Source organism: Papio anubis, chromosome 6 (assembly GCF_008728515.1).
Source record: "Papio anubis isolate 15944 chromosome 6, Panubis1.0, whole genome shotgun sequence".
NCBI classification, from domain to species: domain Eukaryota; kingdom Metazoa; phylum Chordata; class Mammalia; order Primates; family Cercopithecidae; genus Papio; species Papio anubis.
The window spans coordinates 55,295,504-55,312,730 of NC_044981.1; the positions used below are offsets into that span (position 1 = coordinate 55,295,504).

The window sequence follows — 17,227 nt, forward strand, 5'->3', positions numbered from 1 at the left end:
AAATAATCTATGCTTCTTTATTATCTACTATGAGAACAGTGGTCTCAGATTTTCAAACTCCACAGCTCCTCCTATCTATCTTCATGAGAAAGTAACACAGTCACCTTCTAGTCCCTAAGACAAAGAAGGAAGGAAGGAAGGAAGGGAGGGAGGGAGGGAAGGAGGGAGGGAGGGAGGGAGGGAGGAAGGAAATATGCAAAAGAAGAGGAAATTCATTTTTCTTTGTTTCCACACTTTTATCAATAAGTAGATAAATTATCTAACAAAAATCAGGGCTAGAAGAGTAAAGAAGAAAGACTGAATGATGATGTGCCAATAACAACAGATGCATACTGAGGAAGTTTTGCTAATAGCTAATTCTTGTGGTAAAAATAATCACCCTGAGATAGCACTGATGGGAGACTCAACCGCTATAACCTTTCCAGAATTTGGCAATACTGAGCAAAAGCTTTAAAAGTTTTCATAAAGTTTTGTGTTCTATAAGCACTTACTATATGCAAGGCCCTGTCCCAAGCATTTACATTTTTCACAACAGCAGATGGTTATTATTCCTTTGTTACAGATTTTAAAAAGAGGCATTGAGAAGTTAAGTAATTTGTTCAAGGCCCCAGAATCCATGCTTTTAACCCCCAGTACTTCAGGCTCTGGAATCTAAAAAAATCCAAACTTCAGATGAAAGCAAGAAAATATTTATTTTAACATTAAATGCAAGTCATGCCTGTTAATAGTCAATATTTTTGGCTATTATTATTAGCTATTAGTAGAAAATTGTGAAATTACCTAAACAAGAACAGAAAAATTATCAAGTCAGTTATGATAGAACCACAAAGGAAGATTATGTATTAATTAATAGACATCACCAATAGGGAAAAAATGCACCAATAGGGAAAAATGGAAGGGCTTAGGAAAAAAGGTTATAAGGAAATATGCCAATATAATATTAGCAATTAAATGTAGGTGGTAAGATTATCAATAATTTGTATTTTCATCTTTTTTCTTCCAGTTTTTCTTCAAGGAATATCTTTTATTTAACAATCTTTTTTTTTTTTTTTTTACAGCAGGCATTCTTGTGATATTTTTGTTTTGAGAATTTCTCAATTTGTACAATACCTTCTTAAATGTGTGACACTACTACTGGTGTCATCTTGAACATACGGAGTTAATGCTGAAATCCCAGGTTCAGGCAGCCATTTAAAATGTTACGGAATTTTTCCCAAGAGATTATAAGCCACTGGGTTCCCCCAGAGAACAGAGAACCACCATGTGGCCCATTACCTACAGACCAAGTGAGCATTTAGCAGCTTCTGTCTAACTATGAAATTAAACTTAGCAACTAAAATTTATTTCCACAATGAAGTACTTTCAAGACTCCTAAAGCCACAGGTGTGACTCCAGGATCCATTCCAGGCCAAAATTATTCCAAAATAAAAGAGGAAAGAGGAGGGTAGAATAGGGAAATTATGAAATTTTAAACTTCAGGCATCACCTGACACCTGACTAGAAAAGCTCAAAGCAAATTACTAAAAATGTAGAAACTCAGTCTACACTTTTTATATACAAATCTCTGTAAGTTAATAATGGCTTGAATCACAACTCTTATGAAGCTTAGATTTCCACGCTTCTAAAGATTGTATCAAGCACATAAGTGGGTCTCCAGTATTTCCAAACTAGTCTTTTTTTCTTTTAATGGACCAGCCTTTTCAACAAGGTAGCATTCCATTCAGTCAACAAACATCTCTTGAAAATCCACTAAGCACCAGGCAAGTGCTAAGCACTGGCAATACAAAAAGGCATCATGAGTCATCCTGTCTTAGCCCAGTGGCAGACAGACTAGGAAGCCAGAATTTGCAAAACTGCATGGTACGTGCTATGACAGAACTATGACAAAACTATGCACTTGATTTAATGTTGTTTTTTCTAAAATCAAGGTACAACCAACATAAAATAAGTAAATTTTAAGTGTTCTGTTCAAAAAGTTTTGACAATTGTTTGCATCCCGTAACCAGCACCCAAAACAAGATAAAGAACGTTTTCATCCCCCAATAAAGTTCTCTTGTGCCTCTTTACCATTAATACCCACCCCCACTCCCACAGACAACCTGATTTCTGACATTGTAGATTAGCTCTGCTTGTTCTATGTTTCACATAAACAGACGCATGCAGTCATTTGAATCTAGCTTCTTTCACTCAGCGTAATACATTTGGGACTCATCCACACTGTTACATGTGCAGGTGATTTCTTCCTGTGATTACTGAGAGGTATTTGATTGGAAGGACTTACCAGTTTGTTTATTCAATACCTACTAAGGCTGTTTGGGCACGTTCCAATATAATAGCAGTTTGTATTACTATAAACAAGATTGAGGTTTCTTTGTTGTTTTTTTTATTTTTTTGAGAAGGAGTTTTGCTCTTGTTGCCCAGGCTGGAGGGCAATGGCACGATCTCAGCTCACCACAACCTCTGCCTTCCGGGTTCAAGCGATTCTCCTGCGTCAGCCTCCTGAGTAGCTGGGATTACAGGTATGCACCACCACGCCTGGCTAATTTTGTATTTTTAGTAGAGACAGGGTTTCTCCATGTTGGTCAGGCCAGTCTCGAACTCCTGACCTCAGGTGGTCCACCCACCTCGGCCTCCCAAAGTGCTGGGATTACAGGCGTGAACCACCGCGCCCGGCACAAGACTGAGTTTATCTATCTGTTTCATCTCTTTGATTTGTATTTGTGTGGTTTTACATAGGGGGCAGTGATATGGCAAGTATAAGGTAGAAGAAAGCATAACTATGAGAGTGGATACGGTATGCAATGCATACAGAAGAGTCATGAATGGCTACACTAGAATAAAACACTTACAAAGATATGCCATGCTAAAAAGCTGGGAGTCTATCAGGAAGGCAACAGAGAACAGTGAATAGAACGTGCAAATGGCTGCATAGAAGCATTTTCCTCTCAGTTTAGAGAGCACCAATTTCAAAGGCAGAAATACCAGACCTCAAATCCCCACTCTGCTACTAACTCTGTTGGCTACAGCAACAGTCTTATTAAAGACTCCCTACGATTGATTTGCATCATCTGTAAAATAGGGATAATAGCACCCATTTCAAACACTTGCATAGAAGCTAAAAAGAAATAATGAATGTTATGCAGCTAAGAGAATGCTTAACATAAAACTGTAGTTCTTCTTAGTGCTATTTGATGGACTTAAATGCATTTGATCTCAAGTATTTCCTGGAATCTAAGTAATGGCAACATCAGAAGCATCCTTCTGGCTTCTGCTAATCTCAATCTACTTTAGTAACCACAGAATTATCAACTGGGACTCCAATAAACCTATTGTTTTAAATTAAGTTAGCCAAAGTTCTCTGGAGAAGATGTTCAGGAAAAAAATGAAAAGAGTAAGCACAAGTTAACAAAATGAGGTTTGGAAGTGGCAACAGGAAAGGTATCATGGAGGCATATTCATTAACTAGACACTTGGTTCATAGTTATTTCTACCCTTACAACACATGTTTATCCAGTTAGAGTAACAGCATAATAGCATAGCCAGTGAAATGCCCATAGTTCCAAAATGCAGCCTAGAACAAAGAACACAGTAATGCTTCTTAAAATGGAGCTTTTTGTTTACATGAGCCATTTTGGAAATTCACTTCATACCACTGATAATGAAATTTTCAATTGCAAAAGAAATGACTTTGTTTCTTTTAGCAATAGGAATGAGAAAGAAACTGAAGAATATAGAGTGATAGATGGCATTCCAAGTGATCTCTGGTAAGAGTACAGTAACTTATTTATAAAGTACAACTTACAAAAGGAAATCAATTAATTCAACAAAAGAAATAGGTAACTTATTTGTAGATGCTAACCTTTCAAAATGTGTAAACAAAATAAGCAACATTCATAATAAAGGCAGATTTCTGTCTGAATTTATACAATTTTTCTATGAAATTTTATTTCTGCAATGGGGTCTGTGTGACTGATTCTTTTTAAGTTCTATGCTCTTAACTGAGAGATCCAGACTTAATTTAATCTACTTTAGCATGTCATCTATCACAGGTCCTTGAGAGTAAATGTGCTCAATTGCTTCTAAATACAGACCATTCTCATTATCACTAGTTTCTCCCACATGGCAACCTCATAAATATTTATTAGCAAAATAGAGACAAAATCTGCTTAATTACAAAAACTGAAAATATAGCCCCTGAGACGATCCAAGAGCTATGTAAATATGGCCACTAAAATAAAAATGTTACATATAATAGAGCTGGATTCAAACAAACCAACTGTTAAAAAAATTTTTTTAATTAAATCTTTGACCCATGAATGTTTTAGTGTGGTAAAATAAATGACTTCATGGTTCCAAGATAAATTTGTAAAACCTAAAAATATTTTGTAATAGTCAAAACTAGATATGGATAAAGTATTTAAATTAAACATATGTTCTTTAGTTCATAAGTCCTGAATAATTTCAGTTAGTACAAGTTATTCAGAAGTTAGGTACTCTTCAGAATCAGAAAGGAATGAGATAAACAATAGGATTATAAAGAAAATATAACCGGATTATCCCTTCTATTTCACTAGCTTATAGTAATACCAAGTAATGCCTATTTTTTTCAGCTCCAAAGTATGCTCTAGGACTATAAAAAATACCAGAAAATGTATGAAATATATAAAACATATATAAAGTATATATTCCTTGCCATCATTTCAAATCTAATGAAGAACATAAAACAAAAAAGCACAAGATATTAGACACTAAATAGGAAACTGGTTGACTATATGCAGAACAGGGACTGAGAGAAGAGTTACCAGCGTAACCCTGAGTACTCATAACAGACCTATGGGCATGCAGGAGGAGCTGTACAGGAGTTGCACAGTTGTGGGTAGCTGGAAGCTCAGAGACTGACTTTGATGATGTAAAATTTAAGAAGACAACTGTAGGTAGCAGTAGCAGAAATACACAAATAGAAATGAGCATAATGTGAGACAAGGAAACTATTATTAATAAAATCACACTAAATTGGCAGAATACTTTCATGTAACCGCCCCACTTTCCATTCACATATACTCTGTAAGTAAGGCAGATACTTCCATTTAAAGATGAAGAAACTGAGGTACTACTCAATGAGGGCAGCTTATCCTTATCACTGATCTTGTAACCAAGGCTTGATCATGGGTCTTCAGATTACCAAATCCCCTATTCTTCGTAACCAAGGCTTGATCACGAGTCTTCAGATTACCAAATCCCCTATTCTTGCTAAACACTACTAGCTCAGAGACTGACTTTGATGATGTAAAGTTTAAGAAGACAAAAATTTTGGCAGACTTTAAGGCAAGTATTATAAAATAATATTTTGAAATTTATTCCCATTTTCTCTTTTGCCTTTTGGCATGAAATGTTTATCAGCCTAAAAAAAGAGATTATAGAAATTCTATAAAAAGACAGGAATAACCATTTCTGGTTTATAAAATAGGATTATTCAGCAAGACACATAGCCTTGCTAGCCATACTATTGCCTGGAGAGATTTTTCCAAATTGCTTTTATTTCTGTCTCCCCTCCCTGCCTCGTTTTAATCAGGGGCCTGACCTAGCTCTTCTCCAGGGTAGAAAAGACACCCTACTTCCAGCGATGACAGCAGAGCCACAGGGCTAGCTGAAAGAAGGATATGATATAGTATATGTAGGAGAAAGATGACAGAGTCAAGAGGGGAGTCAAGACTAACTTCTCCTGTTCAGGCTTTGGCCCTGAGAGGAGGAGGTGCATTCAGTGAATAAGGAGTGATGTGGAAGGCACAGGGGGCTCCTGACCCACTCCCTATCTGATACCCTGTAAAGGAGGCTACCCTTGGTTCTGCTTGGTACAGACCAGACACAGAAGTGTCTGTGTGTCTGGCTGGGACACCTCCCAGAGGGGTCATCCTAGCAGGGAGAGGGGGCTCTCTAGCAAGGGATGCAGAGGAGATCACATGGGCCAGGAACAATCAAGCATCCCAGAAAGACTGCAGGTGGGTGTGGAGCACTAGTGGGAAGCCAAGGGGAAGTCAAATCAATGTGGGACATGGCCTGAGTCACAAGAATAGGCCAGAGTTCACTGGTAGCTGACTTAAGAATCAGTGGCCCACAAGGTACCAGGCATCCAAGACAGAAAAGGGGTACAAATCACCCAGCAAGCAGGGGTCCTAAAAGGCAGGATAAAGACGCGGGCAGGAATGAGCACAGTGTTTTCCCCAGAAATGCAAGGTTGCAGAAGCCACATCTCTCTCTCAAGACACGCTGAGAAAAAGAGAGGGAGGGGAGGCTGCCTTCAACAACCACAGAACAAAGATCAGAGGAGACTGTTCGATTTGCCACATCAGACTATGCTTTAAAACAGGTTCAATGTTAGCACATTTTCTCACTAATCAGAAGGTGAAACTCATAAAGATGACTAGATCAGCCATAAAAGAAAATATTTTCTCTGCATTTCCAAGTTCAATCATGAATTAAATCTTTCAAGTCTAGTACACAGGGCAGAAAAGTTGATTTTATACAGACAACAACAAAGAGTCACAAGAGAAGTATTAACACGACAAAAGCTCTCAGCAACTGTATGTGATACTGGATGAATCAATGCCTTGCAGCAAGCTCAGTCTCATTCCAGAAAGGGCTGAAATACTCATTCAGACTATTTTCATTTTAAAGCAAAGGAACAGAGATGGTTCCAGGAAGAAAAAAAAAAAAAAAACTTTTAGAAAAGCAGGACTTCAAACAATGCAACTTTAAACAACTGAGAAACAGTGACAGATGGCCCTATTATGTATATACTAGAAATGGGATTTATTTTTTTCAGGAAAGCCTTTGAGAGTTGAGGCTAAAACAGTGACAGTCTGTACACGGCATGTCATCTGCCAGTAAACATCAGATGTCCCTACAAACCCAAGTGTTTATAATAATGGGGAAAGAATGGCTGAAGTTTTATGTGAACACAAACATAAATCACAACATAATAAATGCACAGTAAATGTAATAAATGCAACGTAAATGCACAGTTTCTAACTATTCTGTTTATGGTGCAATATACAGTGTGGCCCAAGTTCTGGCAAACCACATAGCTCTTTTCAAATTGACAGTATAAGGAATATGATGTGAGCTATGGACTCACAACTGTGAGCTGTGCTACATTTCCTAGTAAGAGAAACCCTGATTCTGATGGGGGCACAAGGTAGCCTGGAATAAAACTACACCTCCCCAGCCTTACTTTCATTAACAAAGTTCCAGTAAATGAAATAAAAGCTAACGTGTTATATGGCAGCTTCTAGAAATTTTCTTTGTAAGACATCTGGCATGAGCCCCTTGTCCCTTCTTCCTTCCCTCCTCCTTTCTACCGGCTGGGGACACAAACCCAATGAATATGGCTCAAGCAGCCATCTAGGACCACAAAGCAGCAGCCTAAGTCTGCAGGAACAAGAAGTAAGGAGCCTCTGAGGAGAGTGGTTATAACCATGCCAGTCCTGAACTGCCTCCAGCTGGACTTCTCTCATGTGAGAGAAAAGTAAACTTCCTTCCCTTTAAGTTACTGTTGTTTTGTTTTCATCTGCAAAATAGAACCAATATTAGTCAACCTAATGCCACCCACAAATACAATGTTTTCCAGCAAACCTACTACTAAGAAACAGGAAAACTTCCCAGGAGAGAAACAACTACCATTAATACAGCACAAAGTAAAGAACTTGGTATAATCAAGCGCATACAACTGTAGTAGAAACTTTTCCCCATATCCTTGTATCCTTAGCTAGGTGCAAACACACAAGGAATAAATACACATTTCCCCACCTTCCTTGAGCTAGATGTGGCTATGTTCCGGTTAAGTTGTGGCCATTGAGATGAGAACAGAAGTGACTGTGCTAATACAGTGCCTTTTTTTGTACTTCTTCAATCCAGATGGCTGGAATGCAGATGTGGTGGTGAAACTTGTAAAAAAAACATGTAAGAATAACACCCTAGATTGCAAAGCAATGTGACAAAAGGAACCTGGGTCCCTGTTTCAGTTACTATTGCTATGAGACAAACCACCCTGGAATTCAACTATGAAAAACAACCATTTTTTTATGTTCAAGAATTCTGTAGGTCAGAAATTCAAACCAGGCACAAGGAGGACAGCTTACCTCTGTTTCATGATGTCTGGGCCTCAGCTGGGAACACTCAACAGCTGGGTGGCTTGACCACTGGGGACTGGAATCATCTGTAGGCATCCTCACTCACATGGCTGGTGGCTGACGCTAACTACTGGCTGGAACCTCATTGAAGCAGTCAGCCAGAACACCCACAAGTGTCATCTACATGTGGCCTGACTTTCTCACTGAATGGCAGCTTCAAGGTAGTCAAACTACTTTTGTGGGAATTCAAGGTTCTAAAAGCAACGGACCCAGCAACAAGGCACAGGCTGCATCACCTTTCCTGACCTAACCATGAAAGTCATGTTGTATTCTACTGGTTACAAGAGAGCCAGGTGCCCAACCAGATTCAACCAGAGTGCACAATGGGAAAAGCAGCAAAGAAACTGCACATGTTTTAAAACCTATACAGTGCCTGACCCTGAGCACCATACCAGCCCTGACTGACCTCATAAAGCTGAGCTGCTTATCATCCTGCACTCCCACCTCTGGACTGCTACGTAAGTGGAAATACAAATGATCACTTAAAGCCACTATTATTGTGGGTCACTGTAGCAAATTTATAAAGAATACTTATGTACCCCAATATTTAAAAATAAATCAGGCTGGGCGCAGTGGCTCATGCCTGTAATCCCAGCACTCTGGGAGGCTGAGGTGGGCAGATCACCTGAGGTTAGGAGTTGGAGAGCCTGGCCAACTCCTGTCTCTACTAAAAAGACACAAAAATGAGCCAGGCATGGTGGCACATGCCTGTAGTCCCAGCTACTCATGAGGCTGAAACAGGAGAATTGCTTTAACCAGGGAGGCAGAGGTTGCAGTGAGCCAAGATCGCACCACTGCACTCCAGCCTGGATGACAGAGTGAGAGACTCCATTCCAATAAATAAATAAACAAACAAACAAACAAACCACAAGCAGCAAAAATGTCTATCTCAAGAAACTAATTTTACAACTACAGGAATGACTTTGTAGTTATAATTTATTTGATATTATTAGCTGCTGGCATATTTTTTTCCATTCGAAATTTTTAATGACTATGAGAGACCTCTAATATAATACAATCCCTTTATCAGTCATTTGCATGCTGCCAGTTTCCCTTCCTGGTTTGGTGCACTAAGGGATTTCTGAGCTCAGACAATAAAGATGCTGACACAGCCAAGGAACTGCAGTCTGAAAACAAAGAGTTCCAGATGCGCATGTGAATCTGACTAGATGTGTCCTAAAGCCTCTCATTAAACAGCTACTCCCCATCAAAGACACTACTCTAGGCAAGGCAAAGAGCACTCCTTCCACCTGCCATTCTTGTCCTCTAAGCAAAGTGAGTCCCTGAAGAATCTAATAGTTTCACAGAATCATTTTGTGGTCTAACCATACAGTATGCATTGTATGTGTCAAAATCCTTTTATTTTTTAAATTAACAAATAATAGGATTTCTATCTCCTTATACTCACTCAAAAAAAAAAAAAGGAAAGCATATAAAGGATACTTTGGTTCTTCCATGTCCCCCAAAAGCAAAAACAAAAATAACTTTGAGAGGATACAAATTTAAAAGAAAATTGTGCAAGTCTGAACATTTCGAAATATATTCAAAGACACATATCTAACTTTGAAATATGTACCTAGAGGCAAATAATTTAATAGCAAATCCATGGAACGAACTGTTAAGAAATGACACAGGATTAAGCCATGTTTTGAGGTAATATGGGTAAGGACATTAAACAACTTTGAGAATGAATTATTAAAACACACCTTTTAATATATCTTACATAAAACGTATTTAAAATTAGTTTCCAGCATCTCTTAATCCTACTTTATTTTTTGTATGTCTCTCCATCTGTATAAGCCACTAAACTCCAGTAAGATCCACTGTGTAATGATGCTTAATCATCTTCCTTTTTAAACTCTAATGTGTATCAGCTTTCAGATATTTATGAGTTCAGATCTTTTGGCCAGAATTTGGTTAAGTAAAAAGCAAGCTGATCAAGCCATAGATAAAGGCATTTGGTGCCAGGGAAATTATAAATACAAGCAAGTATTATATTTGCCCCCAGCTCTTGCCCATAAGGTAGCTGAAAATACATCCTAGATTTTCCCTTATTCTGTCAATATAGGAATTACTACATTGAATACTACTAAACACATCTTTAAAGTAATAAAAGGTAGCATTTGCTAAGCACTTATTATATGCCAGGAACTGTTTTGAGTACTTTTCATGTATTAAAGTCATCAGATCCTTCAATAACAACATAAAGCGGATAGTATAATTAAATCTCCCTTTTATGGATAAGACTTAGATTAAACAAAAAAAAAGTGTAGTGAAACTGCACAGACAACTCATGTGGTGGTTTTAAAATATGTCCACACATGGAAACGTCTCCCTTCAAGAGCTAATTCCAATCACTGTGCATGTAGGGACACTAACTAATGGAATATAACTAAAGCAACTATGTTACAGTTCTGAGACTAGGTCATAAAAAGCAATGTGGTTTCTTTCTTGCTTTCTAGATCACTTACCCTGGGGGAAGCCAGTTGCCCTGTCTCCAAGGAACTTAAACAGCACTGTGGAGAGGCCCATGTGGCAAGGGAGGTCCTCCTGCCCTCTGCCAGTGAGTGAGCCATCTTGGAGGCAGGTCCTCTAGCCCCAGTCAAGCCTTCAGAGGACAGCAGCCCTGGGCAACATCTTAACTTTAACCTTACCCTCACTTAAGCCATTCCCAAATTCCTGATCCACAGAAAGAGTTATTAAACGTTTACTGATTTAGTTGCCAAGGGGGAGGCAAATCGTTATACGGCTAGAAATAACTAGCCTAGCTAACAAGTGACTGAGCCAGGATCAAACCCAAGCAGTCCAGTACTGAAAGCTGCTACTGGTCAGGTAAATGCACACCATATATTATGTTGGTGCAAAAGTAATTGTGATTTTTATCATTGACAATAGTTAGGAATTTAACCAAGCTATAATTTGACTAAACACCACAAATGTTTCCAAATTCCAACTACACAAATTAAACAGGCATAGTAGAGTGGTTCTCAGCCCTTCTCAACATTAAAATCATTTGTACAACTTCTTACAGATGCCTGGGTTTCATCCTCAAAGAGTAAACAGGCCTAGGGTTGGGTCTTAGCATCTTAACCTCAGGTTGGGAACCTATTTTTTAAAAAATGACAAGCTTGAATTCTCACAACTGTGCTCAAATTTCCTTCTGACAACTAAGATAAAGATTAATCGGTTCTACTCACTTGATACTTCAAGTCAAAAGAGAAGAACTTACATCACAATCACTTTTTATCAAATAATTATATATAGAAACTTGATTTATGAATCTGAATACAGCTTTTGCTTTCAGTACACACTAGCAGTTATATACAGTTATTGAGTTTTGGATACTCAGCACCTTACAGCTGAGTATCCAAAACCCCAAAAGCAATTTCTATTAGTTAACCAATCTTCTGCCTCATCATGGCACAGATGTCAACTTTAAACAAGACTCCAGAATTTTTTTTTTTTTTTTTTTTTTTTTTTTGAGACAGAGTTTTGCTCATGTTGTCTAGGCTGGAGTGCAATGGTGAAATCTTGACTCACCACAACCTCTGCCTCCCGGGTTCAAGCAATTCTCCTGTTTTAGCCTCCCGAGTAGCTGGGATTACAGGTATGTGCCACCACGCCTGGCTAATTTTCTGTATTTTTAGTAGAAACACGGTGTATCCATGTTGGTCAGGCTGGTCTCAAACTCCTGACCTCAGGTGATCCACCCACCTTGGCCTCCCAAAGTGCTGGCGTGCCGGGCAAGACTCTAAAAATTTTAAAACAGTTTCACATAACTTAAAAGTGAGAAGGGGCTTTAGAAATCATCTCAGAATGGCCCACTTGCCTTCACCCAGGCCCCAAAAAATTTACAAAGCAGAGGTGGGCTTCAAAAGCAGCTCCTCCAGAGTCCAGCTCCAGTGTTGCTATCTGGAAATTGTGAATGGCTGCCTGCACTCACAATTAGTACTGTATCCCTTGATATTATCTGTGCACTTCTGCCTCCCTTTCTTAACTATACACTTCTTTAAAGACAAGAATGCTATCATAACTTTTGTAGTCCCCTTCTTTCACTATCACAGTTTCATTTAAGAGTCAACCAGTAACTGTTTGCTTAACAGAACAATGTAAAATACCTGCACAGTTACTTTCCCTTCATCTCTTTCTTTACCTCTACACATATTTTTGGATTTTGAAATGTGAGATGCTTTTTGCTTGATTAGTTTATTGCACTCATTCAATAAGAACTTATTTTAACAACCACTTTGTACTATACCATAGGTAAAATAAATTTATGAGAACATTACTTTTTTTTTTTTTTTTTTTTTGAGATGGAGTTTCACTCTTGTTACCCAGGCTGGAGTGCAATGGCTTGATCTCAGCTCACTGCAACTTCTGCCTCCCTAGTTCAAGCAATTCTCTTACCACAGTCTCCTGAGTAGCTGGGATTAAAGCCATGTGCCACCACACCCAGCTAATTTTGTATGTTTAGTGGAGATGGGGTTTCACCATGTTGGTCAGGCTGGTCTCGAACTCCTGACCTCAGGTGTTCCGCCCATCTCGGCCTCCCAAAGTGCTGGGATTATAGGTGTGAGCCACAGCACCTGGCCGAGAACACCACCTTTATAGAAAGCATTTTCTCCTTGTTTACCTCAGGGATTTGGCATACATGACCATGTGTTCTAGTTTTCTCCTTACATATTTCAGGTATGTCCATATAAGCATTAATTCACGCCTCGGCTTCCTGATTACTTACCTAATAAGTCAAAGCGTTGCTTCTTTATGCCTGGATCAAGTCCAACATGTCCCAGCTTTTCTCTATGATTAATTACTTTAAAAATACAGGGATGGGCCGGGCATGGTGGCTCACGCGTGTAACGCCAACACTTTGGGATGCCGAGGCGGGGGGATCACCTGAGGTCAGGAGTTCCAGACCAGCCTGGCCAACATGGTGAAATCTCGTCTCTACTAAACATACAAAAATTAGCCAGGCATGGTGGCACGCACCTGTAGTCCCAGCTACTCAAGAGGCTGAGGCACAAGAATCACTTGAACCCAGGAGGTGGAGGTTTCAGTGAGTTGAGATCACGCCACTGTACTCCAGCCTGGGTGATAGAATGAGAGTCCTCTTAAAAAAAAAGAAATATATATATAAAAAGTATATGTGTGTATATATATACACACACACACACAAACACATATAGGGATGGGTGGTGGTGGCAGGGAGAAAACCAAAGGATGTGCCTAGCAAATTACCATTTGTCTTAAGGAATGCTGGTCCAATCCCACAAGGAACTCTAGTCCTACATCATCTCCAGTTTTCAGTTTGAGAATGTACTTAGACGAAGTACACGATGACCTAAGGTTTGAAAATATTTCTGTTCTCTAGCGTGGAGAGCTCACTCCAATGAAACTACATACTATAAATATACAGATTAATATGCAATAGTCCAACCTATCTGTAGTAATAGTCCAGTAATTAAGTATAGTATTAAGTCTGCAGTCAAAATTCATCTACCTGTTTCTGAGCACCCTTCCTCACAGTCAAAATCTTTTCCTAGTGTGCGCATGTACACACACACACACACACACACACACACACACAGCCTCAGATGTCTCTGGAGGAGACACCAACCCTGCTTTGACCATTTCTACCTAGACAAGGGCCTCTGTGAAACTCTATGCCCAGTTTTCCTATGCTCCCCAGTGGCTAAACTGAAAAATGCAAGTCACCAACAAGCAAAGCAACAAGCACATTCTCTAAAATGTTTTCTCTTCAAACCACACCGTAAGAGCAAATACCATATGCTATTCTGCTTGGCTGGTAGCCTTTTCTTTTACTTCCTTTGGTCAGTTTCAATATTCTGCAATTTCTGGAGCCCCATGACATGCTGCTTGACTTTCTACACTCCCTTTGCACTAGTAGCCTAGGATCCCCTGGCTGCAGGGTCATGTCTGTTTACTCATCTAGCTCCCTAACTTCACTCATCTAGCTTTGCCTAATGGCAAAACTTGAGAGCAATGACCTTGTTTCATGTATCTTTGTATCTGCAACAGTAAACACACTGCCTTGCTGACAGAAGACATTCAAAATATTTATGGAAAGAAAGAAGAAAATTTAAAAAAGAAGGAGTGAGAAGAACATTAGAAAGAAGGATGTTAGGCCGGGCATGGTGGCTCATGCCTATAATCCCAGCATTTTGGGAGGCCAAGGTGGGTGGATCACCTGAGGTCAAGAGGTCAAGACCAGCATGGCCAACATGGTGAAACATAATCTGCAAAATACAAAATTGTAGGCATGATGGCGGATGCCTGTCCAGCTACTCGGGAGGCTGAGACGGGAGGCAGGGGGTTGGTGAGCCAGGACGTGCCGATGCCAGCCTGGGCGACAGGTGAGGGAAGGGGAGGAGGGAGGGAGGAGGGAGGAGGAGGGAGGGAGGAGGGAGGGAGGGAGGAGGGAGGAGGAAGAGAAGGGAAGGGGAAGGGAGGGAGAGAGGAAGTTAGAAAAGAGATAGGAAAAGGAAGAAGCAATAGGCACTAACTTCAGGCTCAGGAAATCTGTGTATGATTGCCTGCTACTTGCTAGCCATAAGAGTAGGAATAACTTATTCAGTGGTTCCAGTTTCTTATCTATAAGATTACTGGACTATAGTCTATAATCCCTGAAACCCCATAACCTCTAGATTCTAACATCTTATTGTTTTATACAAAGTCCACCATGCTTGTGAAAGTCACCATGACAAACACCCATTTTCAATGATATTTTCAAAAGCAAAGCGTTGACCTTCTTTACTAGTTTCTGCAGATATCATTTGCCCCCAATTTTATGTTTTGAAATATTTTGAATTTCATAACAAATACTGAAATGCAGTAATAGAACTTGCAACTGTTATCAGATTACTATTCTAGAATCATAAGAAGTCACTCAAGGAAGAAGTCAGGTGGAAACTAGAACTGCCAATTAAGAGAATGAATTCCAATCAACCATAGTAGAAATAATGCAGGAAACACACGCATGCCAGGATATCATAAAGGAGAAGACTGTAAAATAAACATACAGTGCAGAGGTGAGATATGCAAGAGATTTCTGGTTTTCCTTGAGGCGGAGGTGATGAGAGGCGGCAGAAAGCAATCTGTGCTTAGAGAACAGAGATGTTAAGATGAATGGAGAAGTATGAGTTATGAGATATAAGAGAGATCTTGAGGTACTGCCAGACAGACTCAAGTTAAAGCAATTACTAGCATCTGGAAGAAGTCTCCAAAGAGTTTACTGAGACTTCAGTTATTGGTCCCTGACAACTATCAGGAATGGAGCTATGACGGCCTTTTCTTCAACTTTCCTAAGCAGGAAAACAAAGGCATCTCTACCTCCCAAAAACTCAAAAATTTTAAACATTCTAAAAACACCTAAATAACATTTCCTCTAAAGATTTAGCAAATTTGGTTTTGGGTTCTTTGTGTTTACTTGAACTATATGTGGGCAAAGAGAATCTGAGCAAAAGGATTTGTCCTACTTAGCTAGTCACACACACAACTTAGTATTCTTACACTACAGCCTCATGGGACCAAAACCCAATCCATCCACTCTAACTGTGAAAGTTGAGCCTTACCTTGATTAATTGAAGCATGGATTCACATTTTGTAGAAAGCTTACATGCCTGAGACTTTAAGTCAAAGTCAATTTGCTTAATACAATTTCTATGATACAGTATAAAAAGCATGTTCTTACAAAACAAGAACACATGAGTATAATCTCTCCCATGTCCATGACATTTCCAGATCATGAATGTGACCACTGTTTGCTGACAATGCATTCTTTCAACAAGTAGTTTCTGAGCACTTACTGCATGCCAAGTACTAACCAGGCTAGGTGCTGAGATACAAAGATGGGTAAAACAGATCAGGCTTTGATAAGCTGGCTATCATGTTGTTTGGGAAGACAGCACTGCTGTCTTTCTAAAGCTTGCAGTTTCTCATCAGACATACAAGGCCTTTCTCTGCAATTGCTGTGGTATCTTTTTTTTTTTTTTTCTTTTTGAGATGGAGTCTCACTCTGCCACCCAGGCTGGTGTGCAGTGGCATGATCTCGGCTCACTGCAACCTCTGCCTCCCAGGTTCAAGTGATTCTCCCGCTTCAGCTTCCCGAGTAGCTGGGATTACAGGCACATACCACCATGCCCAGCTAATTTTTTGCAGTTTTAGTACAGTCAGGCTTTCACCATGTTGGTCAGGCTGGTCTCGAATTCCTTACCTCAGGTGATCCAACCGCCTCAACCTCCCAAAGTGCTGGGATTACAGGCGTGAGCCACTGCACACAGCCTTGCAGTACCTTTAATAGTTCTGATTATACAGGGAAACCCCAATTCTCTTAACCTAGAAACACAAGTGGACCTGTGCTTTAAAAATCTAATGAGTCAGTGCTTTTTTTCTATTTTGACTTGGCTTATGCCCTTAAGCTACTCATAAATAACACAGCAAGGAAACCTATTTATACCACCACAAGCAGCTGCAGCTTGTCAAAAAATCAATGAATTTTCTAAAAACATTTCCTTGGCTTGGTTTCAGTTTTCAGTTCATTTTATAAGGTCATCAGCTAGAGATCAGGTAAGAACTAATGAATCAGCATTCTTGCACACAACTAATGCTCTATCAGTCTCAACTTACATATTCATACATTTTTTTAAAACTAATGTTTATTGAAAACCTACTATACTTTATGAGTTGAAGATACACTGGTAAACAAAACAAAGAGCCCTGCCAATGTAGAATTAAATTCTAACAAAAAGAGAAACAGCAAGCAATAATAATAAAAATAACAAGTAGGCCGGGAGCAGTGGCTTACATCTGTAATCCCAATACTTTGGGAGGCCAAAGTGGGCAGATCACTTGAGGTCAGGCGTTCAAGACCAGCCTGACCAACATGGCGAAATACCGTCTCTACTAAAAATACAAAAATTAACGTGGCATGATGGTGCACATCTGTAATCCTAGCTACTCGGGAAGCTGAGGTACGAGAATTGCTTGAACCCAAGAGGCGGAAGTTGCAGTGAGCTGAT

General features: G+C 39.5%; 1 protein-coding gene across 26 annotated transcripts in view; it reads right to left on the reverse strand.

Moving 5' to 3' along the window:
• The window catches only part of DST (dystonin), a 488,658-nt gene that overhangs the window by 292,801 nt on the left and 178,630 nt on the right, over window positions 1-17,227 (reverse strand). The window lies entirely within an intron of this gene.